This window comes from Mobula hypostoma, chromosome 21, assembly GCF_963921235.1.
Source record: "Mobula hypostoma chromosome 21, sMobHyp1.1, whole genome shotgun sequence".
In the NCBI taxonomy this organism is placed as follows: Eukaryota; Metazoa; Chordata; class Chondrichthyes; order Myliobatiformes; family Myliobatidae; genus Mobula; species Mobula hypostoma.
In genome coordinates, this window is record NC_086117.1 from 2,772,301 (window position 1) to 2,787,140 (window position 14,840).

At 49.0% G+C, this 14,840-nt stretch overlaps 1 long non-coding RNA gene across 2 annotated transcripts in view; it reads right to left on the minus strand.

Moving 5' to 3' along the window:
* The window catches only part of LOC134360099 (uncharacterized), a 260,877-nt gene that overhangs the window by 226,830 nt on the left and 19,207 nt on the right, over positions 1-14,840 (minus strand). Inside the window, exon 3 of one of the 2 annotated variants that reach the window (XR_010021249.1) lies at positions 11,844-14,614. The exons of the other annotated variant lie outside the window; for it this stretch is intronic. This is a non-coding gene — a long non-coding RNA (uncharacterized LOC134360099). Of the gene's footprint in view, positions 1-11,843; positions 14,615-14,840 lie in introns of those variants that run through there. 2 annotated transcript variants of the gene reach the window in all.

Genomic DNA, 14,840 nt, shown 5'->3' on the forward strand with positions numbered 1-14,840 from the left:
GACAAGTGTCAGTTCTGCAAGATGTCAGTTAGCTACTTTGGGCACATAATCTTGCGGAATGGAGTAGCTACAGACCCAGCCAAGATAGAAGCGGTGACCACATGGCCAAGGCCCCAGACTGTGAGCGCCCTGCGCTCGTTCCTGGGGTTCTGTGGTTATTATCGGAGATTCGTGAAGGGCTACGCCAAAGTGAGTCACCCCTTGTATCAGCTTCTGCGTGGTTACCCTCCCTTGGGGAAGAAAGGGAAAGGGAAAAGGGGATGGGAGACTGGAGAATATCTAAACCTGTCGGAGTCCTTCGGACAGAGGAGGGATGCAAAATGTGAGGAGGCTTTTCAATCGCTGAAAGAGTTGCTGATCCAGGCACTGGTGTTGGCTTTTGCGGACCCCTGATTGCCCGATGTACTACACACCGATGCCAGCCGAGAGGGATTAGCAGCCGTCCTGAATCAGGATCAGGGCACTGGGTTGAGGCCTGTGGCATTTGTCAGCTGGAGTTTGTTGCCCTCCGAGAGAAATTATCCCACCCACAAGTTGGAATTCCTGGTGTTGAAATGGGCGGTGGTGGATAAGCTGAGTGACCATCTCTACAGGGCCAAGTTTGAGGTGAGACAGACAACAACCCGATCACTTACATCTTGACCTTGGCGAAACTGGATGCTACAGGCCATCGGTGATTGGTGGCCTTGTCGGTATATGATTTCAGCCTGTAGTACTGGCCGGGGAGCCGGAACGTCGATGCGGAAGCTTTGTCCCGACAGATGCATGAGGGACTGGACAGGACGAATAGTGGGAGAGCGTTCCTGCCCCTGAGGTGAAGGCCATGTGTCAGTTTGCTACCACCACGCAGGCCGAGGAAAAGGAGAGGCCAGATCGCGCAGTGGACCCATTGAGAGCTTCTGATGATGCCCTACCCCCAGTTTACTGTAACCTGACTGCTCTGAAGACCAAGCAGCTGCCGGAATTAGGTCCTGGGGAAGTGGCAGCTGCCCAGCAAGATGACCCAGACATTGGCACTGTTTGGTGCGCGGTGGAAAAGGGGGATATAGCATGGACGGAGAAGACAAAACACGTTTCGGCGCCTCCATTACTGAGGGAATGGCCTCGGTTGAAGTTGAAGAACCAAATTTTATACTGGGTCACGTCACTCCCAGACCAGCCTCGGCGTTGGCAGTTGGTCCTGCCTGAGAAGTATCGGAAGATTGCGTTAAGTCACTGCATGATGGTTCTGGACATTTGGGGGTGGAAAAGACCTATGGATTGCTCAAAGACCAGTTTTACTGGCCCTGGATGAAGTCGGAGGTTGAAGAGTACTGCAAGTCATACATTCGCTGCATACACCAGAAGACACTGCCTGTGCAGGCCACTCCTCTGTCCCACTTGCAGAGTGCAGGGCCCCTGGACCTGGTGTGTATGGATTTCCTGTCCATAGAACCCGATGCCAGCAACACAGCGAATGTCTTAGTCATCACAGACCACTACTCTAGATATGCTCAGGCTTTTCCTACCAAGGACCAGAGGGCGACTATGGTGGCAAAAGTGCTATAGCAGAAGTACTTTGTACATTATGGCCTTATCCGATAGATACATAGTGACCAGGGATGGGACTTTGAGAGTAAGCTCATCTATGAGTTACTGGGCAGGCCGGGAGCTGAGAAGTCGAGGACCATGCCCTATCACCCGCAGGGCAATCCCCAGCCTGAGAGGTTTAATTGGACGCTGCTAGACATGCTCGGGACTCTGGAGATCAGCAAAAAGAGCAGATGGAGTCAACATATTGGGCATCTGGTTCACTGTTACAACTGTACACGCAATGAAGCTACTGGATACTCGCCCTATTATCTGATGTTTGGGCACGAGGCAAGGTTGCCCATTGACCTGTTTTGGGACTGACACGGGTGATGTACCATCGAAGCCTTATCTGAAGTATGTGTCTGACATGAGGAGAGAGCTGAAAAGGGTGTACAAATTGGCTGGGGTTGCAGCCGCCAAGCAGAATCGGGGAAATAAGAGGAGGTATGACCAGAAAGTGAAGTTCTCCCAACTCCTGCCAGGAGACAGAGTCCTCATAAGGAATTTGGGATTACCTGGAAAGCACATTGACTGATCACTGGGCGGCCACACCCTAGGTGGTGGAGAGTCAGATGCCAAACCTGCCAGTTTTCTGGGTGAGGCCCGAGGATGGGAATGGGCCTGTCAAGATTCTCCATTGGAACTACCTGTTGCCCCTGGGACAAGAGATGCAGGCAGACCTAGAGCCCGACTTGGAGTCTACACCTAGTATGAGGACACTGCAGAGGCACGGAGCGAGGGAAGAGCCCACCGCGAAAGAGACTGGGCCAGGCCTAGCCCCAGAAAGGAACACTGATCCGGAAGATGCTAATTCGGATGAGTGGTACATGCTGCCGTTCACTGACTTCCCTGTGACGGAGGAAGAGACTCCAGGCCCTTCTCCCACTGCGTCAGGTGAGGTGAGGGGGGCTATTGGTGGGCAACAGGGAGTGCAGCAGGAGAGGAAGTGGGGCCTGAACCCGAGACATGGGGCTCCGAGTTGCAGAGGGGTTTGAGTGACAGGTCACAGGTTTCGGCAGGTAGCTCCAAAGTGTCCCCAGTAGTGTCTGAGCCAGAAGAGTTAGAAGAGGGGGTACGGACGTCTCAGCAGATTAGGAATCCCCCAGATAGGTTGGTCTATGTAGCATCTGGGGGAAAAGGATGTGATCTCTACTGTTTTGGGGAGCTATGTTACTGCTTTCTGCACTTGGATTGGGCTCTGTGTTTTGCAGGAAGGGTTGGCAAATTATCTGAACATCATGAGGGCATGACTAAATTCGGTGGGGGGAGAATGTAGGGTTCTCAGTAATATTAACTGAAACGTTAACTGTTAACTGCTAATAATAAAATGGCTTCTCTATAGTGTTATAATGAAATGGCTTCTCTGTAATGTTAACTGATGTTTCTTTGTAGCTGAAATGTTTGGGTTATAACTATAGATAACGGGGAACTAACCAATGGAAGTCATGTTATTCTATCTGTATGTGTGGGAACCTGAGCGAGGGCACGGGAATTTCAGCGAGGAGAAGCGAAGAGGAATGACGTGCAGGAAGCACTCTGGTAGACCACCATGGTTGGTCCCAGTCCGAGGGGCGAGGAGTTCGGAGGAGATCGAATAGTGGAGAGAAGACCCTGTTTATTGAGCTCCAATGATTGTGCACAAACTGGTTAACTTTGATAAGTGTGGCGCCTTTTTCTTTTATATTTTGTTTCCCCACTAACCACATAGTCACAGTAAGATTTATAAAGTGTGATCATTTAATCGCTTATTGTGTGTTGGCTGATTTTTGCATTTTAGGTCTGTACTGGGGTACGTTACACAGCATCCACACAAATTCGATTACCCAGGTTGGCGGGGCTGAGGGCACTTCCCCTGGACGTACACGAGCTGAGCGAGTTGGAGGTCTATATTTGGATTTCCAGCATCTGCAGATTTTCTCTTGTTTGTTCCCAGGTGTAGCCCATCTTCTTGGTGTCAGCCTCACGGCCGTGTCACCAGGTGTTCTTTAGACATACTTTATTGATCCTTTATTTGGCCAGCTTACTTTATTTAAAGTATTTTGGCCAAAATACTTTATTTGGCCAGCTTCTCTTCCACTTTCTCTGGGGATTCCACATTAGTGCTTGCCTGGTATCTCACTTATACAGCCTGTGTCCTAGCCATCCACATCTTGGATGGTAGAAGGTTGACCATCCCTGTGACTTCCACTTTCACACATCTTGCAGGTGAACATCTCCCTTCTCCCAGGGATGAGGAACCCAGAGCTTCTGTTGATGTTTCTGTAGTTCTGTTTTTTTACAGAGCTCAAGGAGTTGTTGGTCCCATGTCCAACCTTCCTCCTTTCACAGCCGGGATTAATCCGTCCATGACTCAATTCATGTCCAACCTTCCTCCTTTCACAGCCGGGATTAATCCATTCAAGTCTAACCCTCTTCCTTTCACAGCCGGGATTAATCTGTCCGTGGCTCAATTCATGTCCAACCCTCTTTCTTTCACAGCTGGGATTGGGACCATCTATGGCAAAGTTGATCAGTGTAATAGCTAAATGATAACTCTCATTGAGTACAAAACATTTTAAAATGTGTAGAGCATAAAACAAACAAGGAATCATAAACACATGATGAAGGCTTGAGCTGAAATATTGCAAATAAACCTAAATTTAAAATCCATTTTAAAATTGTTGGGAAGGAATTATAACCTGCAAATGAAAAATTAGCACTTGATGACAGGAAGTTTGCTAACTGTGGCTTGGGATTCCATTAAAATCTTGCATCGATGAAGTACAGCATATTATTAAATATTCAGGGTATTTTACAGTAAAACTCATTAGCAGACATCTGAAATTCACGCTAATTCTGATGATTTGCTGGTCTTGTATTGGGAAAGACTGAGCCTGTAGGGAGCTGTAGCCATGACACTGCCATCACAATTGCCATGTCATAACATGTACGGAGACACAAGTCACAGCAGATGCTGGAATTCAAAGCATTGGGGGGGGGGCGCGGGTAAGTGTAAAAAGAAACCACTAGGCTAGTTTTGAAATCCTGCTGTAGGTGTCACTGAACACTGTTAGCTTTGCTCTCCTTGTGCTGGAATGGGCAGCACAGGGGGTAGAACCTGCCCAGAACATACAAGGTTCAAGAACAGTTATTACCCTCAACCATCAGGCTCTTAAACCAGAGGGGTAGCATCACTCACCCCAGCACTGAACTGTTTTCACAACCTATGGACACACCTTCAAAGATTCATCATCTCATCTTCTCAGCATTATTTATTTATTTGTATTTGAACAGTTTGTCTTTTGCACACTGGTTGTTTGTCTTTCTGTGTAGTTTTTCATTGATTCTATTGTATTTGTTCTACTGTGAATGCCCGCAAGAAAACGAATCTCAGGCTTGAATATAGTGACATATATGTACACTGATAATAAATTTACTTTGAACTATGGAAGTAATGTACATGGAACATTACAGCACAGTCCAGGCCCTTCAGCCCACAATGTTGTGCTCATCTTTTAACCTCGTTGAAGATCAATCTAACCATTGACATTTGCCGGTTTTAGAATTATTGATACTTCAAGTTGAAGTTCTGATAATAGGTGACCCGTACTGAGGCCCTTACTATTACCCAGACTACAACATAGCCCAGATGAACACAGCAGAGATAACCTGACTGTGAAGATATCAGTGTGTTTCGGACCACCTCAAGTTCATTTTTGAGTTCGGTTTCTTGTCCTTCAACCATACATATGCATACAGCAAACGAAACAACAATCCTCTAGACCAAGGTGCAAAACACAATAATACATATAACTCACACAGATAACAGATAAAGTAATGCATTTTATGCCACCTGTGCAAATCTGTCCAACCCTGTTTATGTTCATCATGAGCAGAATTCTCTCGAGACTTTTGATTGCCTGACTTGGCTCCTGAGCTGGATTTTCATGGTCACATCATCAAATCTGAGACCCTGCGCCAGACTGAGGAGATGTTAATTCTTCACGTGTGGCCTTTGAGCGCAGGACACGTGGTATTGAAGTCCAGTGTGATTTACTGAACACACGCTCGAAGTAATATACTGTTGCTGCAGTTCTCAATCTCCTGCTCACCACACCCTTCCAAATTTATTCTGATTTTTTTAAAGTTTTACATAATGCCCCTTGCTATATCAGTATCAGGTTTATTATTCCTGACATATGCTGTGAAATTTATTGTTCTGCATCAGCAACCCATTGGATTAAAAAATTAATCTAAGGTACAATAAGAATATTTTAAAAATAAATTAGTGCCAAAAGAGAGCAAGAGCAAGTGTTCATGGGATACTGGACCGTTCAAAAATCTGATAGTGAAGGGGAAGAAACTGCTCTTCAAATGTTCAGTGTGTGTCTTCAGACTCCTGGACTCCCTCCTGATGATAGTAATGAGAAGAGGGCATATCCAGGGTGGTGAGAGTCCTTCATAATGGAGGCCACATTTCTAGGGCATCGCCTTTTGAAAATGTCCTCAATGGTGGGGAAGGTGGTGCCCGTGACTGTGGGGAAGGTGATGCCTGTGATGGTGGGGAAGGTTGTGCCTGTGACGGAGGGGAAGGTTGCACCCATGATGGTGGGGAAGGTCATGCCTGTGATGGTGGGGAAGGTTATGCCTGTGATGGTGGGGAAGGTTGCGCCCGTGACAGTGGAGAAGGTGATGCCAGTGATGGTGGGGAAGGTTGTGCCCGTGATGGTGGGGAAGGTCATGGCCGTGATGGTGGGGAAGGTTGTGCACATGACGGTGGGGAAGGTGGTGCCCGTGACAGTGGGGAACGTTGTGCCCGTGATGGTGGGGAAGGTGATGCCCGTGACGGTGGGGAAGGTGATGCCTGTGACGGTGGGAAAGGTTGCGCCCGTGATGGCGGGGGAAGGTGGTGCCTGTGACGGTGGGGAAGGTAGTGCCCATGACAGTGGGGAAGGTGATGCCCGTGACTGTGGGGAAGGTTGTGCCCGTGACGGTGGGGAAGGTTGTGCCTGTGACTGTGGGGAAGGTGATGCCCGTGATGGTGGGGAAGGTTGTGCCCGTGACGGTGGGGAAGGTGGTGCCCGTGATGGTAGGGAAGGTTGTGATGGTGTGAAGGTTGTGCCCGTGACGGTGGGAAAGGTTGTGCCCGTGACGGTGGGGAAGGTGATGCCCATGACAGTGGGGAACGTTGTGCCTGTGACAGTGGGGAAGGTGATGCCCGTGATGGTGGGGAAGGTTGTGCCCGTGATGGTGGGGAAGGTTGTGCCCATGATGGTGGGGAAGCTTGTGCCCGTAATGATCGGGAAGGTGGTGCCCATGATGGTGGGAAAGGTTGTGAAAAATGATGATGGGAAAGGTGGTGCCCGTGATGGTGGGGAAGGTTGTGCCCGTGATGGTAGAGAAGATGATGCCCGTGATGGTGGGGAAGGTTGTGCCCGTGATGATGGGGAAGGTTGTGCCTGTGACGGTGGGGAAGGTTGTGCCCGTGACGGTGGGGAAGGTTGTGCCCATGGTGATGGTGAAGGTTGTGCCCGTGATGGTGGGGAAGGTTGTGCCCACGACGGTGGGGAAGGTTGTGACGGTGGGGAAGGTTGTGCCCGTGATGGTGGGGAAGGTAGTGCCCGTGACAATGGGGAAGGTGGTGCCCGTGACGGTGGGGAATGTTGTGCCCGTGATGGTGGGGAAGGTGGTGCCCGTGATGGTGGGGAGGGTTGTGCCCGTGACGGTGGGAAGGTTGTGCCCGTGATGGTGGGGAAGGTTGTGCCCGTGATGGTGGGGAAGGTGATGCCTGTGACAATGGGGAAGGTGGTGTCTGTGACGGTGGGGAATGTGGTGCCCGTGACGATGAGGAAGGTGGTGCCCGTGACGATGGGGAAGGTTGTGCCCGTGACGGTGGGGAAGGTTGTGCCCGTGACTGTGGGGAAGGTGGTGCCGTGATGGTGGGGAGGGTTGTGCCCGTGACGGTGGGAAGGTTGTGCCCGTGATGGTGGTGAAGGTTGTGCCCATGACGGTGGGAAAAGTTGTACCCCTACGGTGGGGAAGGTTGTGCCCATGACGGTGGGAAAAGTTGTACCCCTGACGGTGGGGAAGGTGATGCCCGTGACGGTGGGGAAGGTTGTGCCCGTGATGGTGGGGAGATTGGTGCCCGTGATGGTCGGGTAGGTGGTGCCCGTGACGGTGGGGAAGGTTGTGCCCGTGATGGTGGGGAAGGTGATGCCTGTGACAATGGGGAAGGTGGTGTCTGTGACGGTGGGGAATGTTGTGCCCGTGACGATGAGGAAGGTGGTGCCCGTGATGATGGGGAAGGTTGTGACCGTGACGGTGGGGAAGGTTGTGCCCGTGATGGTGGGGAGATTGGTGCCCGTGATGGTCGGGTAGGTGGTGCCCGTGACGGTGGGGAAGGTTGTGCCCGTGATGGTGGGGAAGGTTGTGCCCGTGATGGTGGGGAAGGTGATGCCTGTGACAATGGGGAAGATGGTGTCTGTGACGGTGGGGAATGTTGTGCCTGTGACGGTGGGAAAGGTTGCGCCCGTGATGGCGGGGAAGGTGGTGCCTGTGACGGTGGGGAAGGTTGTGCCCGTGATGATGGTGAAGGTGATGCCTGTGACAATGGGGAAGGTAGTGCCCATGACAGTGGGGAAGGTGATGCCCGTGACTGTGGGGAAGGTTGTGCCCATGGTGATGGTGAAGGTTGTGCCCATGATGGTGGGGAAGGTTGTGCCCACGACGGTGGGGAAGGTTGTGACGGTGGGGAAGGTTGTGCCCGTGATGGTGGGGAAGGTAGTGCCCGTGACAATGGGGAAGGTGGTGCCCGTGACGGTGGGGAATGTTGTGCCCGTGATGGTGGGGAAGGTGGTGCCCGTGATGGTGGGGAGGGTTGTGCCCGTGACGGTGGGAAGGTTGTGCCCGTGATGGTGGGGAAGGTTGTGCCCGTGATGGTGGGGAAGGTGATGCCTGTGACAATGGGGAAGGTGGTGTCTGTGACGGTGGGGAATGTGGTGCCCGTGACGATGAGGAAGGTGGTGCCCGTGACGATGGGGAAGGTTGTGCCCGTGACGGTGGGGAAGGTTGTGCCCATGACTGTGGGGAAGGTGGTGCCGTGATGGTGGGGAGGGTTGTGCCCGTGACGGTGGGAAGGTTGTGCCCGTGATGGTGGTGAAGGTTGTGCCCGTGACTGGGGGGGAAGGTTGTGCCCATGACGATGGTGAAGGTGGTGCCCGTGATGGTGGGGAAGGTTGTGACGGTGGGGAAGGTTGTGCCCATGACGGTGGGAAAAGTTGTACCCCTACGGTGGGGAAGGTTGTGCCCATGACGGTGGGAAAAGTTGTACCCCTGACGGTGGGGAAGGTGATGCCCGTGACGGTGGGGAAGGTTGTGCCCGTGATGGTGGGGAGATTGGTGCCCGTGATGGTCGGGTAGGTGGTGCCCGTGACGGTGGGGAAGGTTGTGCCCGTGATGGTGGGGAAGGTGATGCCTGTGACAATGGGGAAGGTGGTGTCTGTGACGGTGGGGAATGTTGTGCCCGTGACGATGAGGAAGGTGGTGCCCGTGATGATGGGGAAGGTTGTGACTGTGACGGTGGGGAAGGTTGTGCCCGTGATGGTGGGGAGATTGGTGCCCGTGATGGTCGGGTAGGTGGTGCCTGTGACGGTGGGGAAGGTTGTGCCCGTGATGGTGGGGAAGGTTGTGCCCGTGATGGTGGGGAAGGTGATGCCTGTGACAATGGGGAAGATGGTGTCTGTGACGGTGGGGAATGTTGTGCCCGTGACGATGAGGAAGGTGGTGCCCGTGATGATGGGGAAGGTTGTGACCGTGACGGTGGGGAAGGTGGTGCCCATGATGGTGGGGAGAATTGTGCCCGTGACGGTGGGAAGGTTGTGCCCGTGATGGTGGTGAAGGTTGTGCCCGTAACGGGGGGGGGGAAGGTTGTGCCCGTAACGGGGGGGGGAAGGTTGTGCCCGTGACGGGGGGGGGAGTTTGTGCCCATGACGATGGTGAAGGTGGTGCCCGTGATGGTGGGGAAGGTTGTGACGGTGGGGAAAGTTGTGCCCATGACGGTGGGAAAAGTTGTACCCCTGACGGTGGGGAAGGTGATGCCCGTGACGGTGGGGAAGGTTGTGCCCGTAATGGTGGGGAGATTGGTGCCCGTGATGGTGGGGTAGGTGGTGCCCGTGACGGTGGGGAAGGTTGTGTTTCCGTGACCGTGGGGAAGGTGATGCCCATGATGGTGGGGAAAGTGGTGCCCGTGATGGTGGGGAAGGTTGTGCCCGTGACTGTGGGGAGGGTGGTGCCCATGACGGTTGTGAAGGTGGTGCCCGTGATGGAGCTGGCTGAGTCTACAACCCTCTGCAGCTTTTTAAGACCATAAGACATAGGAGAGAATTAGGCCATTCGAGTCTGCTCTGCCATTCCATCTTGGCTGATTGCTGATCTCACTCAACCCCATGCACCTGCTTTTTCTCTGTATCCTTTGATGTCCTGTCCGATTAGGAAACTATCGACATCGCCTTAAACATACCACAGGTTCACTGCTCTCTGGTTAAAAAAATTTCATCCATACCTCTGGACTAAAAGGTCACCGGTCAATTTTGAGGCTGTGCCCTCTAGTTCTGGATACCCCCACCACAGGAAACATCCTCTCCACATCCACCCTATCTGGTCCTTTCAACATTCGGTAGGTTTCAATGAGATCCCCCCACATTCTTCTAAATTCCCGTGAGTACACGAAGTAGGAAAGGGGGAAGGAAGAAGGAAAGGGGGAAGGAAGTAGGAAAGAGGGAAGGAAGTAGGAAAGAGGGAAGGAAGTAGGAAAGGGGAGAGAAGCTGTTGTAACGGCTGTAAAATAGGGTTCAATTCCCACTGCTGTCTGTAAGGAGTTTGTACATTTTCTCCGTGACTGTGTGGGTTTCATTGGGATTCGATTCCCACTGTCTCTATAGATTTGTTATGCTCTCCCTGTGACTGCATGTGTTTCCTCCCACAATCATGCTAGGATTAGTAGGTTGTGGGCATGCAGTGTTGGTGCCGGATTCATGACTGCCCCCAGCACATTCTCAGAAACAAAGCTATGCATTTCACGATAGGCTTCGATGCTTTGAGATACATGTGACAAATAAAGCTAACCTTTCTTTTAAAATAAGGTTTGCCAAGTGTTTGGCTCTAGAATGAGTAGTCTAAACTGCCCGTCACATCACCAGCATCAGCACCAGCCTACCCACCATCAAGGGCAGCGCTTTGAGCTAGCCGGAAAAGAGCCAGATCTTGAAGGATTCCATCCACCCTGCTCATGGACTGTATGTCCCACTCCCATCAGGGAAGAGGCTACATAGCATCCACACCAGGACCACCAGACTCAAAAACAGTTGCTTCCTCTAAACACCTCCACCCACTAACCCACCCCTCCACAATCTCAACCACCCCTGCTTTATCACTTCCTGTTAGTCTCCTGTGCCTAGTGTCACAATCTGTGTACATAAGCTATCTTATGTATTTATATATATTGTGTTTTTATATTATTGAGTTCTTTATCATAGTGTGTTTTTATTGTGCTGCATCTGATTTGGAGTAAGAATTATTTTATTCTCCTTTACACTAGTGTACTGGAGAGGACATTAAACAATCTTAATTACTAATATAATCATAAATGTAACAGTCGTGAAATGTTGCAACTGGAAACATGGTGACATTTGCAGGCTGCCCAGCACAGTCCTCGCTGATTAGGTTTGATGCAAACAACAAATTTCACTGTATTTTTCAATGTACATGTGATTTTAAAAAGGCAATCTCTTTCTCTCTCTCTCTTTAAGAACCTGAAATCCATTTCATGACTGTGCCATCTGTGAAACATGAATAGGTAGAACTTCAAACTGTGAAATAACATCACAAAGACACGGATTTTTTTCTTTCTTATTCCTTAATATTTTTGATGCTCGGATATGTTCTTTAACATATAATTTATATATTCTGTAATATTACTATTAATTAGCAGACTATAAGTGCATGGATTTATACTGCGAAAGAATGACAGTGACGAAAATTTAGACAAGGTAAAACGGAATTTTTAGGCATTAATAACGGAAGCGATGCCTGTTCCTTTTCTTTGGGATTAGATGTAAATGAGGCAATGAACAATCCTTCCACCATGTGCAGTTTTCTCACCACATAAATTACTATAGCAATAAATCAAGATTTTTGCTGATGCAAATCTGTGGATCTTGCTTCAGTCTGTGAAGTTTATCAGATGACTCCTTTAACAGAGGTGATAAAATTGCTTTCATATAGAAGTCTTTGCTTTCAAATAAAGTTCCTAATGTTCTTGCTGGCTGAACAGACTGCTATACTGACCAATGCATTTACACATGAACACAGCCATGCAAGAAATTAAATTTTAATTGTGAAATCTGCAAAACAATTATTTTATTTTATTTAGAGATACAACACAGAACAGGCCTTTCCAGCCCAAAAGCTGCACTGCCCTGCAACCCACTGATTTAATCCTAGCCTAATCACGGGACAATTTAACCTACTAACTGGTATGTCTTTGCAATGTGGGAGAAAACAAGAGCACCGGTAGGATATCCACCCACTCACGGGGACAATATACGAATTTCTTACAGATGAGGTTGGAATTGAACCCAGAACTCTGACGCCCTGAGCTGTAATAACATCATATTGACCGCTGTACTATCGTGGCACATTTTGTTCAGTGAATGATTGCGGCTTCAGTTAAGCTTGTGGGTCCATTGACCACCAGATTCTGCTCTGCAGAGTTGAAATGAAGGGAGATCCACACTGGCAATGGGGATGGATACAATGGGGTTACATTCTTTACTCCTGATGAAGGGTCTCGGCCCAAAATGTTGACTGTTTATTCATTTCCATAGCAGCTGCCTGACCTGCTGAGTTCCTCCAGCATTTTGTTTGTGTTGCTTTGGATTTCCAGCATCTACAGAATCTCTAGTGTTTACAATTCTTTCCACTCTGTGTTCTTTCTTCCCCGAACCAATAATCAGCGGTATCGAATGACAGGTCGGCAGAGACTAGATGTGCAAACTAGAAAAGGGTGCTCACCGTGGGTGGTTACAGAAACAAGAGAGGTTAATTGGGGTCACTTGCAGAGCACGTTCAGTTTGGATTGGCAACATCTCCTCCATGATCTTCACAAGCACAGGTACACCACAATGCTGTGTGCTTAGTCCCTTACCCTTCTGAGTGTGAGGCTAAGCACAGCTCCAGTGCCATATTCAAGTTTGCTGACGACATCACTGTCATAGGTTGAATCAGCATATAGGAAGGAGATTGAAAATCTAGCTGAGTGGTGCCACAACACCATCCTGGGAGTGGTTGAAACTAATATGCCAGGGGGATGGGGACCAGTATGACAGAGCTGAGGATCAGCCAGCGGGTTTACAAGTAGATGATGGGTGTAACATGAATGGAAAGAAGGACAAGCCAGTGATTGGGTACAAATGCAGAGAGAGCAAAGAGTTAAATTGTACCACAGAGGCAAAATTCAGAAGGGTGAAGAATGCAGGACTGAAGATGCTGTATTTAAATGCGTGTAGCATTCGGAATAAGGTGGATGAACTCATGCCACAATTAGAGATTGGTCGGTATGACATTGTGGGCATCACTGAGTCGTGGCTGAAAGAAGACCATAGTTGGAAGTTTAATATCAAAGGATATACTTTGTATCAAAAGGACAGGCAGGAAGGCATAGGCGGTGGTGTGGCTCTGTTGATAAGAGATGGAATTACATCTTTAGAAAGAGGTGACACAGGGTCAGAGAATGTTGAATCTTTGTGGGTGGAGTTCAGAAACTGCAAGGGTTAAAAAACCACTATGGGAATCATATATAGGCCTCCAAATAGTAGCCAAGATGTAGGGTTGAGATTGCAAAGGGAACTGGAAAAGGCATGTAATAAGGGTAATTATACAATTGTAATGGGGGACTTCAGTATGCAGGGGATGGGGAAAATCAGGTTAGTGTTGGATCACAAGAGAGGGAACTAGTTGAATGGCTCCGAGATGGCTTTTTAGAGCAGTTTGTGCTTGAGCCTACTCAGAGAAAGGCTATTTTAGATTGGGTGTTGTGTAATAACCCAGATCTTATTAGGGAGCTTAATGTAAAGGAACACTTAGGAGGCAGTGATCATAATATGATTGAATTCATACTGTAGTTTGAGAGGGAAAAGCATAAGTCACATATATCACTATCACAATGGGATAAAGGGAATTACAGAGACATGGGATAGAAGTTTGCACAGGTAGATTGGAGGGGGATACAGGTGGGGATGACAGCAGAACAGAAATAGCTGAGGTTTCTGGGAATAATTCATAAGGCGCAGGATAGATATTTCGCACAGAAGTAGTTGTTCTCAAATGGCAGGTGTAGGTTACAGTGGCTGACAAGGGAAGTTAACGACTGCATAAAAGCCAAGAAAAGGGCATATGAGGTAGCAAAAGTGGGTGGGAAGTTGGATGATTGGGAAGCTTTTAAAATCCAACAAAAGCACCTAAAAAAGCTATAAGAAGGGAAAAGATTAAATATGAGGGCAAACTAGCCAATAATATAAAGCAGGATACTAGAAGACTTTTTCAGTTATATAAAGAGTAAAAGGGAGGCGAGAGTTGATATTGGACCACTGGAAAATGATGCTAGTGAGGTAGTGTTACATACTTCATGGATGTCTTGTGACTGTCTTATGAGGATGATGTAATGGTCTTGCGGAGGTCACATGATGTAATTTTCCCACCAGTGAGGTCACATGATGACCTGTTCTCAACAGGAATATAAACAGAGACTCCTGATGTGACGCAGTTAGGTTTTCAGTTTAGTTTTGTGTTAGATACTCTGGTTTTGCTGCGGATTCGGCTGATGACGCAGTTTTGTTTTAAAGTGGAGTTCTACTTTCTATTATAAGTAGTATTGGAGAGAGAAGACCTTACCAAAATTCAGGAATTCGCCGAGTCGAGTAAAGTTGGTGTCGTTCAGCAGTTTCGTAAAGGATCGACCTTATTGATTCTTCAGTCAAGAGATAGTGACCTGCATCTAAGATAACTCCTGCCAAAAGAGCAAGGAAGTTCTTGTGAGGTTCGCTCGCCAGGACAAAGGTCAGTTCCTTTTAAGCCGTTTATTTCCATCGTCGTGAATCCTGCAGACAAGGCAGGTTCCGGCTGGGATCAGCAGTAACAACACGTCTTCAAGGAATTCTTTACTTCAGGAAAGCCTCTCCTAATTGACTGCATAAATCTCTTGGACTTTCAAATTTACCATTCTAAGAAATGTT